Below are 13,299 nucleotides of genomic sequence, written 5' to 3' on the forward strand. Positions count from 1 at the left end.
ACTGCTTACAGGTGGTACAGTAGTGCTGGATCTAGGATCCAACACTGACCTAGAAAAAGTAACCATAACCCCACTTACCTGCTAAGTGAATTTCCTTCCATAGGATAACATTGGTAATTTGATCAGCAAAAGTTTCGAAGTGTCAACTTTTAAAATAGCAAAATATTGCTTAAAAATCACAACAGTAACTAAAACGAATGTACTCACTTGTTTCCAAGAACTGTCCCAGGACTGAATCTAGGATCCAGTCCTGGATTTAGAAAAGTAATCCTGAAAGTAATTAATTGCATATAACTTAAAATTCCCATTGAGCTCAATGTATTATTGTGATTCAAATTGTGTTGCCTATTGCAATAAACTGTAACTATGACCTGCAAAAGTCAATTGCCTATTGCAAAGTATTTAACTAAAGCATCTCATTCTGAGAAAGTATATTTTGATACCTGTTGTTGGTTCTAAAATAAAACAACAATATCTTTTGTATGCAAACCAATGGCCTAGAGTTCAGTTCTTGAGTGTGTGAGACCATTTGCTGACTGAGTGTGTACAACAAATGTTTTACACTGTACTCTGATACTGCCTTACTGCTCGGCAAGCTACCACTTTAGAGAGTAAGGTTATATATAACTTTAGCCTCTGCCAAACCTCTGGGGACTGGGGACTCTGTGCACACTGTACCTATTTGGGAACAGTATATACAGAGCCACTTTCTCACAGTAGTGATAAAGTGATTAGAGTCCTAAGGCCAACATAAAGATACAGCAAAACGTGAGGTGAAAAGCAAAAAGGTTGCTGGTAGGCCACCTTAAGGATGCCAGGTCTACCAAAAACTGAACTAAGGATAACATGAGTAAAACATCAGGTTTCTCTACTGCATTTGGTGAGACAAGTGGGCCTTCTTTTATCTTCCATTCAAGCAATCTTTGACAGACCCCTTTATTATAGAGCTTTTCAAGGATTAAAGATAAGGCACTTACAAAGGAGTCCCAAATACTCAGAGATGGTTGACTTCTGTAATATGGGTCGTAGACTAAAAGCAGCGCAAAAACAGAGTGCAACAGGGTCCAAAAAACTTGAGTGCCACAAGGGAGTTTGAATGCAAGCGTATCCTTTTAAAGATCCAGAGATATACTCATGCAATTTTTGTTTTTAGGACAGAACGTGCATGATGAAAAAAACATTGTTTTTAAAAAGCGCATTGCAGAATATCAGTACTTTGATGTGGGAAAACATCAAAACTTTCAAACAAAATATTTGTAGGCAGCTTACAGCAAGTTGTTGTGGCCGAGTGGTTAAGGCGATGGACTCGAAATCCATTGGGGTATCCCTGCGCAGGTTCGAATCCTGCCAACAACGAGGATCTTTTTATTATCGGCTACAATTTCAGAAGTTAACCTTTAGTATTTCTTCCATTTCAGTTTTATAACTAGGTGGCTTATTTTTGTGTCACTATTGCCTCTCCACATATTTGTTATCGCTACCTCTTTCATGTCTTTGCTACACCTCATTCCTACTTTAGCACTGGTGTAAACGCTTCAAATTATTATACCGTTGCTCTCTCATTCATACCTGCCCATGCACTTGAAAGTTACTTTACCAATAAAAGACGCAAAGAGAGAAATAGAACAAAAGTGCTGGCTGGATTGGCAAACACACTTCATAAAACTGCATTTTCTTTTTTATTCTCCCCCGTGTCACATGCTTAACCTCCCCATGTGTAATTTCTCTTAACCTGCTGTCCCAGGAAGAGAATTTCATCTACAGGCCCTTTCTGTGTTTTTTTCCCTAGTCTGTCTTTCCCATTTCTTAGCTGTGTAACTGTTCCTTTACGCGCTCTATTTAAACGCCATGAATCTCATTTGAGCTCCTTGCTCCCGCTTCTGTTTTCTCCACCTCTCATACTGCCAGTTCTCTCTTTCTCTGTGGTTGGTGGCTACTTTCCTGAGCTTCCGAAGCCACGTGGTTCCTGCCTCTTGTTGTCAGACTTGAATTGGAAAAGGAACCATATTAACAAGCCTTTACCACTCACACACGGCGGAAGTTTATACTTTAATTCAGTGAGCTAAGAAACGCGTGTTGTGGGTCCCCTACGAGCCATGGTGCTTGCTTCATCATGATTTGGCACCAGTCATTAGCCGCAGCTCTGCTAATGAGCCACTGAGGTCAGTTTCAATATTTACTCAAAAATATAACCATGCAGCCCACCCCTCAACTGTGTATTTATCTTGCTTTTCTGCTGTTCGTGTGATTAGCTGGGAGGAGCTCACGGCGACATCCTCCCTATAAAAGTGTAGATGGATCACTCTCTAACTCTTTCTTGCTTCACATACAAATGGCTTGAAAGGTGCAGGGAAGATGCAGGTCTAATAGACAGAATAGAAGGTCTGTGCCAGGTGGGTTTCTCTGCATTGGTGTCCCATCACAGGTCCGTAAGTGTAATGTGTGATCTTTGACTCCTGGCATTTCACAAGCAGGCGGCCAGGAAACGGTTTCAGCCTATCTACCACTGAGGAGACGCAGCCTCTGAATGAGGAATGAGGAAGCAATGAATACATCCAGCCTATCACAGGAACAGCCCTGAGTGTTCCGAATTATAAATTCTCCATGTCACTGTATGTCGTTGAGCCCAAGTAGCTCGTTGTGATCGTATAGTGGTTAGTACTCTGCGTTGTGGCCGCAGCAACCTCGGTTCGAATCCGTGTCACGGCATTGTGGTTGGCAATGTCACGGCAGTTGGGTGTTAATTTTACAGAATTAGCAAATGTACCAGTGGTTTTTGTAAAATGTCTATTAAAAACAGATCCTTTCAAATATTTAAACCATCTAACAACAAATGATTTAAACTCGCATGATTATAAGCTGTAGCTATAATGTATTTACTTACATAAATTATCGTTCTTGAACCTATTGGGGGTGGAGGGGGAGCGGAGCTCACCCCCCAGGTGCAGTTGAGTGACCTGTGTTGTGGCTCTCTAGAGGGAAGGCACAAATTTTGCTGTCACCCAGCCCAATCCAGACGTGTATTGGGGCCAGGTTTCAGGCAAATAGAGCAGTAAGTGCAGAGAAATGTTCACTCTCTAAAAGTGGCATTTCTAAAATAGTAAAGTTAAATCCAACCTCACCAGTAAGTAGGATTTTCAATAAATAAATAAAGCTACTCCTCTCCGATATGGAATTACCAAATAAAAAGTATAGGGGAATACACAGAGCTAACCTATGAGAGGGGTAGACCTCACAGTAGTGAAAAATGAAATAGACTGTTTGGTACTTACAGGACACGCGAACCACCAAAGTACATATCTTATTTTTTACTTACATAGCATCATGCACCTAGGACTACCTAGGGCCTACCTTAGGTGTAAATTATATGTAATAAAAGGGGAGTTTAAGGCTTGGCAAGTAGGCTGGGACTCCCCTGGGAGACCCCTGAGTCTATGCCCAGAACCATAACTCTGCCAGTCGAGTACTTACCTAAAAGCCGATAACTCACTTTTCTTCCATAGGCTAAAATTTCGTTGTTTCACTTGGAAATTCTTCTAAGTGGTGTGGAGTTTTGGAACTTTAAAATATTCATCTAAAATCAGCCGAACAACGAATTCTGATTTACTCACCTGTTATCAGGAGAGACCTCAGTGCTGCATCTTGGAGCTCAGTACTGACCCTGAAAAGTAATTTTAACCGTACTTACCAGTAACTCGAATTTCCTTCTATGGGATATCATTGCCTGCTTTTTGCTGAAAATTTTCTAAGTGTCGATTTTTGAAACTTACAAATATTCTTTAAAAATCGTACCAACTGTGAAAACGTAATTGTTTACCTGTTTTAGATAGATGTCCCAGTACTGAGCCTAGGAGCCCAGCACTGGATTACAAAAGTAACGAGAACGTACTTTACCCGTAACTTGAATTTTCTTCCATAGGAAACCATTGACTGTTTTTCTGTGAAATTTCTTCTAAGTGTCGATTTTGCAAACATGTAAATATTCCTTAAAAATCGCCTGTATAACTTAAACGCAGTTTCTCAACTGCTTACAGGTGGTACAGTAGTGCTGGATCTAGGATCCAAAACTGACCTAGAAAAAGGAACCATAACCCCACTTACCTGCTAAGTGAATTTCCTTCCATAGGATAACATTGGTAATTTGATCAGCAAAAGTTTCTAAGTGTCAACTTGTAAAATAGCAAAATATTGCTTAAAAATCACAACAGTAACTAAAACGAATTTACTCACTTGTTTCCAAGAACTGTCTCAGGACTGAATCTAGGATCCAGTCCTGGGTTTAGAAAAGTAATCCTGAAAGTAATTAATTGCATATAACTTAAAATTCCCATTGAGCTCAATGTATTATTGTGATTCAAATTGTGTTGCCTATTGCAAAGTATTTAACTAAAGCATCTCATTCTGAGAAAGTATATTTTGATACCTATTGTTGGTTCTAAAATAAAACAACAATATCTTTTGTATGCAAACCAATGGCCTAGAGTTCAGTTCTTGAGTGTGTGAGACCATTTGCTGACTGAGTGTGTACAACAAATGTTTTACACTGTACTCTGATACTGCCTTACTGCTCGGCAAGCTACCACTTTAGAGAGTAAGGTTATATCTAACTTTAGCCTCTGCCAAACCTCTGGGGACTGGGGACTCTGTGCACACTGTACCTATTTGGGAACAGTATATACAGAGCCACTTTCTCACAGTAGTGATAAAGTGATTAGAGTCCTAAGGCCAACATAAAGATACAGCAAAACGTGAGGTGAAAAGCAAAAAGGTTGCTGGTAGGCCACCTTAAGGATGCCAGGTCTACCAAAAACTGAACTAAGGATAACATGAGTAAAACATCAGGTTTCTCTATTGCATTTGGTGAGACAAGTGGGCCTTCTTTTATCTTCCATTCAAGCAATCTTTGACAGACCCCTTTATTATAGAGCTTTTCAAGGATTAAAGATAAGGCACTTACAAAGGAGTCCCAAATACTCAGAGATGGTTGACTTCTGTAATATGGGTCGTAGACTAAAAGCAGCGCAAAAACAGAGTGCAACAGGGTCCAAAAAACTTGAGTGCCACAAGGGAGTTTGAATGCAAGCGTATCCTTTTACAGATCCAGAGATATACTCATGCAATTTTTGTTTTTAGGACAGAACGTGCATGATGAAAAAAACATTGTTTTTAAAAAGCGCATTGCAGAATATCAGTACTTTGATGTGGGAAAACTTCAAAACTTTCAAACAAAATATTTGTAGGCAGCTTACAGCAAGTTGTTGTGGCCGAGTGGTTAAGGCGATGGACTCGAAATCCATTGGGGTATCCCCGCGCAGGTTCGAATCCTGCCAACAACGAGAATCTTTTTATTATCGGCTACAATTTCAGAAGTTAACCTTTAGTATTTCTTCCATTTCAGTTTTATAAATAGGTGGCTTATTTTTGTGTCACTATTGCCTCTCCACATATTTGTTATCGCTACCTCTTTCATGTCTTTGCTACACCTCATTCCTACTTTAGCACTGGTGTAAACGCTTCAAATTATTATACCGTTGCTCTCTCATTCATACCTGCGCATGCACTTGAAAGTTACTTTACCAATAAAAGACGCAAAGAGAGAAATAGAACAAAAGTGCTGGCTGGATTGGCAAACACACTTCATAAAACTGCATTTTCTTTTTTATTCTCCCCCGTATTACATGCTTAACCTCCCCATGTGTAATTTCTCTTAACCTGCTGTCCCAGGAAGAGAATTTCATCTACAGGCTCTTTCTGTGTTTTTTTCCCTAGTCTGTCTTTCCCATTTCTTAGCTGTGTAACTGTTCCTTTACGCGCTCTATTTAAACGCCATCAATCTCATTTGAGCTCCTTGCTCCCGCTTCTGTTTTCTCCACCTCTCATACTGCCAGTTCTCTCTTTCTCTGTGGTTGGTGGCTACTTTCCTGAGCTTCCGAAGCCACGTGGTTCCTGCCTCTTGTTGTCAGACTTGAATTGGAAAAGGAACCATATTAACAAGCCTTTACCACTCACACACGGCGGAAGTTTATACTTTAATTCAGTGAGCTAAGAAAAGCGTGTTGTGGGTCCCCTACGAGCCATGGTGCTTGCTTCATCATGATTTGGCACCAGTCATTAGCCGCAGCTCTGCTAATGAGCCACTGAGGTCAGTTTCAATATTTACTCAAAAATATAACCATGCAGCCCACCCCTCAACTGTGTATTTATCTTGCTTTTCTGCTGTTCGTGTGATTAGCTGGGAGGAGCTCACTGCAACATCCTCCCTATAAAAGTGTAGATGGATCACTCTCTAACTCTTTCTTGCTTCACATACAAATGGCTTGAAAGGTGCAGGGAAGATGCAGGTCTAATAGACAGAATAGAAGGTCTGTGCCAGGTGGGTTTCTCTGCATTGGTGTCCCATCACAGGTCCGTAAGTGTAATGTGTGATCTTTGACTCCTGGCATTTCACAAGCAGGCGGCCAGGAAACTGTTTCAGCCTATCTACCACTGAGGAGACGCAGCCTCTGAATGAGGAATGAGGAAGCAATGAATACATCCAGCCTATCACAGGAACAGCCCTGAGTGTTCCGAATTATAAATTCTCCGTGTCACTGTATGTCATTGAGCCCAAGTAGCTCGCCGTGATCGTATAGTGGTTAGTACTCTGCGTTGTGGCCGCAGCAACCTCGGTTCGAATCCGAGTCACGGCATTGTGGTTGGCAATGTCACGGCAGTTGGGTGTTAAGTTTACAGAATTAGCAAATGTACCAGTGGTTTTTGTAAAATGTCTATTAAAAACAGATCCTTTCAAATATTTAAACCATCTAACAACAAATGATTTAAACTCGCATGATTATAAGCTGTAGCTATAATGTATTTACTTACATAAATTATCGTTCTTGAACCTATTGGGGGTGGAGGGGGAGCGGAGCTCACCCCCCAGGTGCAGTTGAGTGACCTGTGTTGTGGCTCTCTAGAGGGAAGGCACAAATTTTGCTGTCACCCAGCCCAATCCAGACGTGTATTGGGGCCAGGTTTCAGGCAAATAGAGCAGTAAGTGCAGAGAAATGTTCACTCTCTAAAAGTGGCATTTCTAAAATAGTAAAGTTAAATCCAACCTCACCAGTAAGTAGGATTTTCAATAAATAAATAAAGCTACTCCTCTCCGATATGGAATTACCAAATAAAAAGTATAGGGGAATACACAGAGCTAACCTATGAGAGGGTTAGACCTCACAGTAGTGAAAAATGAAATAGACTGTTTGGTACTTACAGGACACGCGAACCACCAAAGTACATATCTTATTTTTTACTTACATAGCATCATGCACCTAGGACTACCTAGGGCCTACCTTAGGTGTAAATTATATGTAATAAAAGGGGAGTTTAAGGCTTGGCAAGTAGGCTGGGACTCCCCTGGGAGACCCCTGAGTCTATGCCCAGAACCATAACTCTGCCAGTCGAGTACTTACCTAAAAGCCGATAACTCACTTTTCTTCCATAGGCTAAAATTTCGTTGTTTCACTTGGAAATTCTTCTAAGTGGTGTGGAGTTTTGGAACTTTAAAATATTCATCTAAAATCAGCCGAACAACGAATTCTGATTTACTCACCTGTTATCAGGAGAGACCTCAGTGCTGCATCTTGGAGCTCAGTACTGACCCTGAAAAGTAATTTTAACCGTACTTACCAGTAACTCGAATTTCCTTCCATGGGATATCATTGCCTGCTTTTTGCTGAAAATTTTCTAAGTGTCGATTTTTGAAACTTACAAATATTCTTTAAAAATCGTACCAACTGTGAAAACGTAATTGTTTACCTGTTTTAGATAGATGTCCCAGTACTGAGCCTAGGAGCCCAGCACTGGATTACAAAAGTAACGAGAACGTACTTTACCCGTAACTTGAATTTTCTTCCATAGGAAACCATTGACTGTTTTTCTGTGAAATTTCTTCTAAGTGTCGATTTTGCAAACATGTAAATATTCCTTAAAAATCGCCTGTATAACTTAAACATAGTTTCGCAACTGCTTACAGGTGGTACAGTAGTGCTGGATCTAGGATCCAACACTGACCTAGAAAAAGTAACCATAACCCCACTTACCTGCTAAGTGAATTTCCTTCGATAGGATAACATTGGTAATTTGATCAGCAAAAGTTTCGAAGTGTCAACTTTTAAAATAGCAAAATATTGCTTAAAAATCACAACAGTAACTAAAACGAATGTACTCACTTGTTTCCAAGAACTGTCCCAGGACTGAATCTAGGATCCAGTCCTGGATTTAGAAAAGTAATCCTGAAAGTAATTAATTGCATATAACTTAAAATTCCCATTGAGCTCAATGTATTATTGTGATTCAAATTGTGTTGCCTATTGCAATAAACTGTAACTATGACCTACAAAAGTCAATTGCCTATTGCAAAGTATTTAACTAAAGCATCTCATTCTGAGAAAGTATATTTTGATACCTGTTGTTGGTTCTAAAATAAAACAACAATATCTTTTGTATGCAAACCAATGGCCTAGAGTTCAGTTCTTGAGTGTGTGAGACCATTTGCTGACTGAGTGTGTACAACAAATGTTTTACACTGTACTCTGATACTGCCTTACTGCTCGGCAAGCTACCACTTTAGAGAGTAAGGTTATATATAACTTTAGCCTCTGCCAAACCTCTGGGGACTGGGGACTCTGTGCACACTGTACCTATTTGGGAACAGTATATACAGAGCCACTTTCTCACAGTAGTGATAAAGTGATTAGAGTCCTAAGGCCAACATAAAGATACAGCAAAACGTGAGGTGAAAAGCAAAAAGGTTGCTGGTAGGCCACCTTAAGGATGCCAGGTCTACCAAAAACTGAACTAAGGATAACATGAGTAAAACATCAGGTTTCTCTACTGCATTTGGTGAGACAAGTGGGCCTTCTTTTATCTTCCATTCAAGCAATCTTTGACAGACCCCTTTATTATAGAGCTTTTCAAGGATTAAAGATAAGGCACTTACAAAGGAGTCCCAAATACTCAGAGATGGTTGACTTCTGTAATATGGGTCGTAGACTAAAAGCAGCGCAAAAACAGAGTGCAACAGGGTCCAAAAAACTTGAGTGCCACAAGGGAGTTTGAATGCAAGCGTATCCTTTTACATATCCAGAGATGTACTCATGCAATTTTTGTTTTTAGGACAGAACGTGCATGATGAAAAAAACATTGTTTTTAAAAAGCGCATTGCAGAATATCAGTACTTTGATGTGGGAAAACATCAAAACTTTCAAACAAAATATTTGTAGGCAGCTTACAGCAAGTTGTTGTGGCCGAGTGGTTAAGGCGATGGACTCGAAATCCATTGGGGTATCCCTGCGCAGGTTCGAATCCTGCCAACAACGAGGATCTTTTTATTATCGGCTACAATTTCAGAAGTTAACCTTTAGTATTTCTTCCATTTCAGTTTTATAACTAGGTGGCTTATTTTTGTGTCACTATTGCCTCTCCACATATTTGTTATCGCTACCTCTTTCATGTCTTTGCTACACCTCATTCCTACTTTAGCACTGGTGTAAACGCTTCAAATTATTATACCGTTGCTCTCTCATTCATACCTGCCCATGCACTTGAAAGTTACTTTACCAATAAAAGACGCAAAGAGAGAAATAGAACAAAAGTGCTGGCTGGATTGGCAAACACACTTCATAAAACTGCATTTTCTTTTTTATTCTCCCCCGTGTCACATGCTTAACCTCCCCATGTGTAATTTCTCTTAACCTGCTGTCCCAGGAAGAGAATTTCATCTACAGGCCCTTTCTGTGTTTTTTCCCTAGTCTGTCTTTCCCATTTCTTAGCTGTGTAACTGTTCCTTTACGCGCTCTATTTAAACGCCATGAATCTCATTTGAGCTCCTTGCTCCCGCTTCTGTTTTCTCCACCTCTCATACTGCCAGTTCTCTCTTTCTCTGTGGTTGGTGGCTACTTTCCTGAGCTTCCGAAGCCACGTGGTTCCTGCCTCTTGTTGTCAGACTTGAATTGGAAAAGGAACCATATTAACAAGCCTTTACCACTCACACACGGCGGAAGTTTATACTTTAATTCAGTGAGCTAAGAAACGCGTGTTGTGGGTCCCCTACGAGCCATGGTGCTTGCTTCATCATGATTTGGCACCAGTCATTAGCCGCAGCTCTGCTAATGAGCCACTGAGGTCAGTTTCAATATTTACTCAAAAATATAACCATGCAGCCCACCCCTCAACTGTGTATTTATCTTGCTTTTCTGCTGTTCGTGTGATTAGCTGGGAGGAGCTCACGGCGACATCCTCCCTATAAAAGTGTAGATGGATCACTGTCTAACTCTTTCTTGCTTCACATACAAATGGCTTGAAAGGTGCAGGGAAGATGCAGGTCTAATAGACAGAATAGAAGGTCTGTGCCAGGTGGGTTTCTCTGCATTGGTGTCCCATCACAGGTCCGTAAGTGTAATGTGTGATCTTTGACTCCTGGCATTTCACAAGCAGGCGGCCAGGAAACGGTTTCAGCCTATCTACCACTGAGGAGACGCAGCCTCTGAATGAGGAATGAGGAAGCAATGAATACATCCAGCCTATCACAGGAACAGCCCTGAGTGTTCCGAATTATAAATTCTCCATGTCACTGTATGTCGTTGAGCCCAAGTAGCTAGTTGTGATCGTATAGTGGTTAGTACTCTGCGTTGTGGCCGCAGCAACCTCGGTTCGAATCCGTGTCACGGCATTGTGGTTGGCAATGTCACGGCAGTTGGGTGTTAATTTTACAGAATTAGCAAATGTACCAGTGGTTTTTGTAAAATGTCTATTAAAAACAGATCCTTTCAAATATTTAAACCATCTAACAACAAATGATTTAAACTCGCATGATTATAAGCTGTAGCTATAATGTATTTACTTACATAAATTATCGTTCTTGAACCTATTGGGGGTGGAGGGGGAGCGGAGCTCACCCCCCAGGTGCAGTTGAGTGACCTGTGTTGTGGCTCTCTAGAGGGAAGGCACAAATTTTGCTGTCACCCAGCCCAATCCAGACGTGTATTGGGGCCAGGTTTCAGGCAAATAGAGCAGTAAGTGCAGAGAAATGTTCACTCTCTAAAAGTGTCATTTCTAAAATAGTAAAGTTAAATCCAACCTCACCAGTAAGTAGGATTTTCAATAAATAAATAAAGCTACTCCTCTCCGATATGGAATTACCAAATAAAAAGTATAGGGGAATACACAGAGCTAACCTATGAGAGGGGTAGACCTCACAGTAGTGAAAAATGAAATAGACTGTTTGGTACTTACAGGACACGCGAACCACCAAAGTACATATCTTATTTTTTACTTACATAGCATCATGCACCTAGGACTACCTAGGGCCTACCTTAGGTGTAAATTATATGTAACAAAAGGGGAGTTTAAGGCTTGGCAAGTAGGCTGGGACTCCCCTGGGAGACCCCTGAGTCTATGCCCAGAACCATAACTCTGCCAGTCGAGTACTTACCTAAAAGCTGATAACTCACTTTTCTTCCATAGGCTAAAATTTCGTTGTTTCACTTGGAAATTCTTCTAAGTGGTGTGGAGTTTTGGAACTTTAAAATATTCATCTAAAATCAGCCGAACAACGAATTCTGATTTACTCACCTGTTATCAGGAGAGACCTCAGTGCTGCATCTTGGAGCTCAGTACTGACCCTGAAAAGTAATTTTAACCGTACTTACCAGTAACTCGAATTTCCTTCCATGGGATATCATTGCCTGCTTTTTGCTGAAAATTTTCTAAGTGTCGATTTTTGAAACTTACAAATATTCTTTAAAAATCGTACCAACTGTGAAAACGTAATTGTTTACCTGTTTTAGATAGATGTCCCAGTACTGAGCCTAGGAGCCCAGCACTGGATTACAAAAGTAACGAGAACGTACTTTACCCGTAACTTGAATTTTCTTCCATAGGAAACCATTGACTGTTTTTCTGTGAAATTTCTTCTAAGTGTCGATTTTGCAAACATGTAAATATTCCTTAAAAATCGCCTGTATAACTTAAACGTAGTTTCGCAACTGCTTACAGGTGGTACAGTAGTGCTGGATCTAGGATCCAACACTGACCTAGAAAAAGTAACCATAACCCCACTTACCTGCTAAGTGAATTTCCTTCCATAGGATAACATTGGTAATTTGATCAGCAAAAGTTTCGAAGTGTCAACTTTTAAAATAGCAAAATATTGCTTAAAAATCACAACAGTAACTAAAACGAATGTACTCACTTGTTTCCAAGAACTGTCCCAGGACTGAATCTAGGATCCAGTCCTGGATTTAGAAAAGTAATCCTGAAAGTAATTAATTGCATATAACTTAAAATTCCCATTGAGCTCAATGTATTATTGTGATTCAAATTGTGTTGCCTATTGCAATAAACTGTAACTATGACCTGCAAAAGTCAATTGCCTATTGCAAAGTATTTAACTAAAGCATCTCATTCTGAGAAAGTATATTTTGATACCTGTTGTTGGTTCTAAAATAAAACAACAATATCTTTTGTATGCAAACCAATGGCCTAGAGTTCAGTTCTTGAGTGTGTGAGACCATTTGCTGACTGAGTGTGTACAACAAATGTTTTACACTGTACTCTGATACTGCCTTACTGCTCGGCAAGCTACCACTTTAGAGAGTAAGGTTATATATAACTTTAGCCTCTGCCAAACCTCTGGGGACTGGGGACTCTGTGCACACTGTACCTATTTGGGAACAGTATATACAGAGCCACTTTCTCACAGTAGTGATAAAGTGATTAGAGTCCTAAGGCCAACATAAAGATACAGCAAAACGTGAGGTGAAAAGCAAAAAGGTTGCTGGTAGGCCACCTTAAGGATGCCAGGTCTACCAAAAACTGAACTAAGGATAACATGAGTAAAACATCAGGTTTCTCTACTGCATTTGGTGAGACAAGTGGGCCTTCTTTTATCTTCCATTCAAGCAATCTTTGACAGACCCCTTTATTATAGAGCTTTTCAAGGATTAAAGATAAGGCACTTACAAAGGAGTCCCAAATACTCAGAGATGGTTGACTTCTGTAATATGGGTCGTAGACTAAAAGCAGCGCAAAAACAGAGTGCAACAGGGTCCAAAAAACTTGAGTGCCACAAGGGAGTTTGAATGCAAGCGTATCCTTTTAAAGATCCAGAGATATACTCATGCAATTTTTGTTTTTAGGACAGAACGTGCATGATGAAAAAAACATTGTTTTTAAAAAGCGCATTGCAGAATATCAGTACTTTGATGTGGGAAAACTTCAAAACTTTCAAACAAAATATTTGTAGGCAGCTTACAGCAA

The 13,299-nt window shown here is 40.2% G+C and overlaps 4 non-coding genes across 4 annotated transcripts; all 4 read left to right on the plus strand.

The window, feature by feature from the left end:
* Positions 1-1,274: 1,274 nt before the first annotated feature.
* TRNAS-CGA (transfer RNA serine (anticodon CGA)) lies at positions 1,275-1,356 on the plus strand. Its single transcript has one exon. It is a non-coding gene; the product is annotated as a tRNA-Ser (tRNA).
* Positions 1,357-5,254: 3,898 nt separating this feature from the next.
* On the plus strand, positions 5,255-5,336 carry TRNAS-CGA (transfer RNA serine (anticodon CGA)). The gene has a single exon. It is a non-coding gene; the product is annotated as a tRNA-Ser (tRNA).
* Positions 5,337-6,617: 1,281 nt separating this feature from the next.
* On the plus strand, positions 6,618-6,689 carry TRNAH-GUG (transfer RNA histidin (anticodon GUG)). Its single transcript has one exon. It is a non-coding gene; the product is annotated as a tRNA-His (tRNA).
* Positions 6,690-9,277: 2,588 nt separating this feature from the next.
* On the plus strand, positions 9,278-9,359 carry TRNAS-CGA (transfer RNA serine (anticodon CGA)). Its single transcript has one exon. It is a non-coding gene; the product is annotated as a tRNA-Ser (tRNA).
* Positions 9,360-13,299: the final 3,940 nt, after the last annotated feature.

Source organism: Triturus cristatus, chromosome 12 (assembly GCF_964204655.1).
Source record: "Triturus cristatus chromosome 12, aTriCri1.1, whole genome shotgun sequence".
Classification (NCBI taxonomy): Eukaryota; Metazoa; Chordata; class Amphibia; order Caudata; family Salamandridae; genus Triturus; species Triturus cristatus.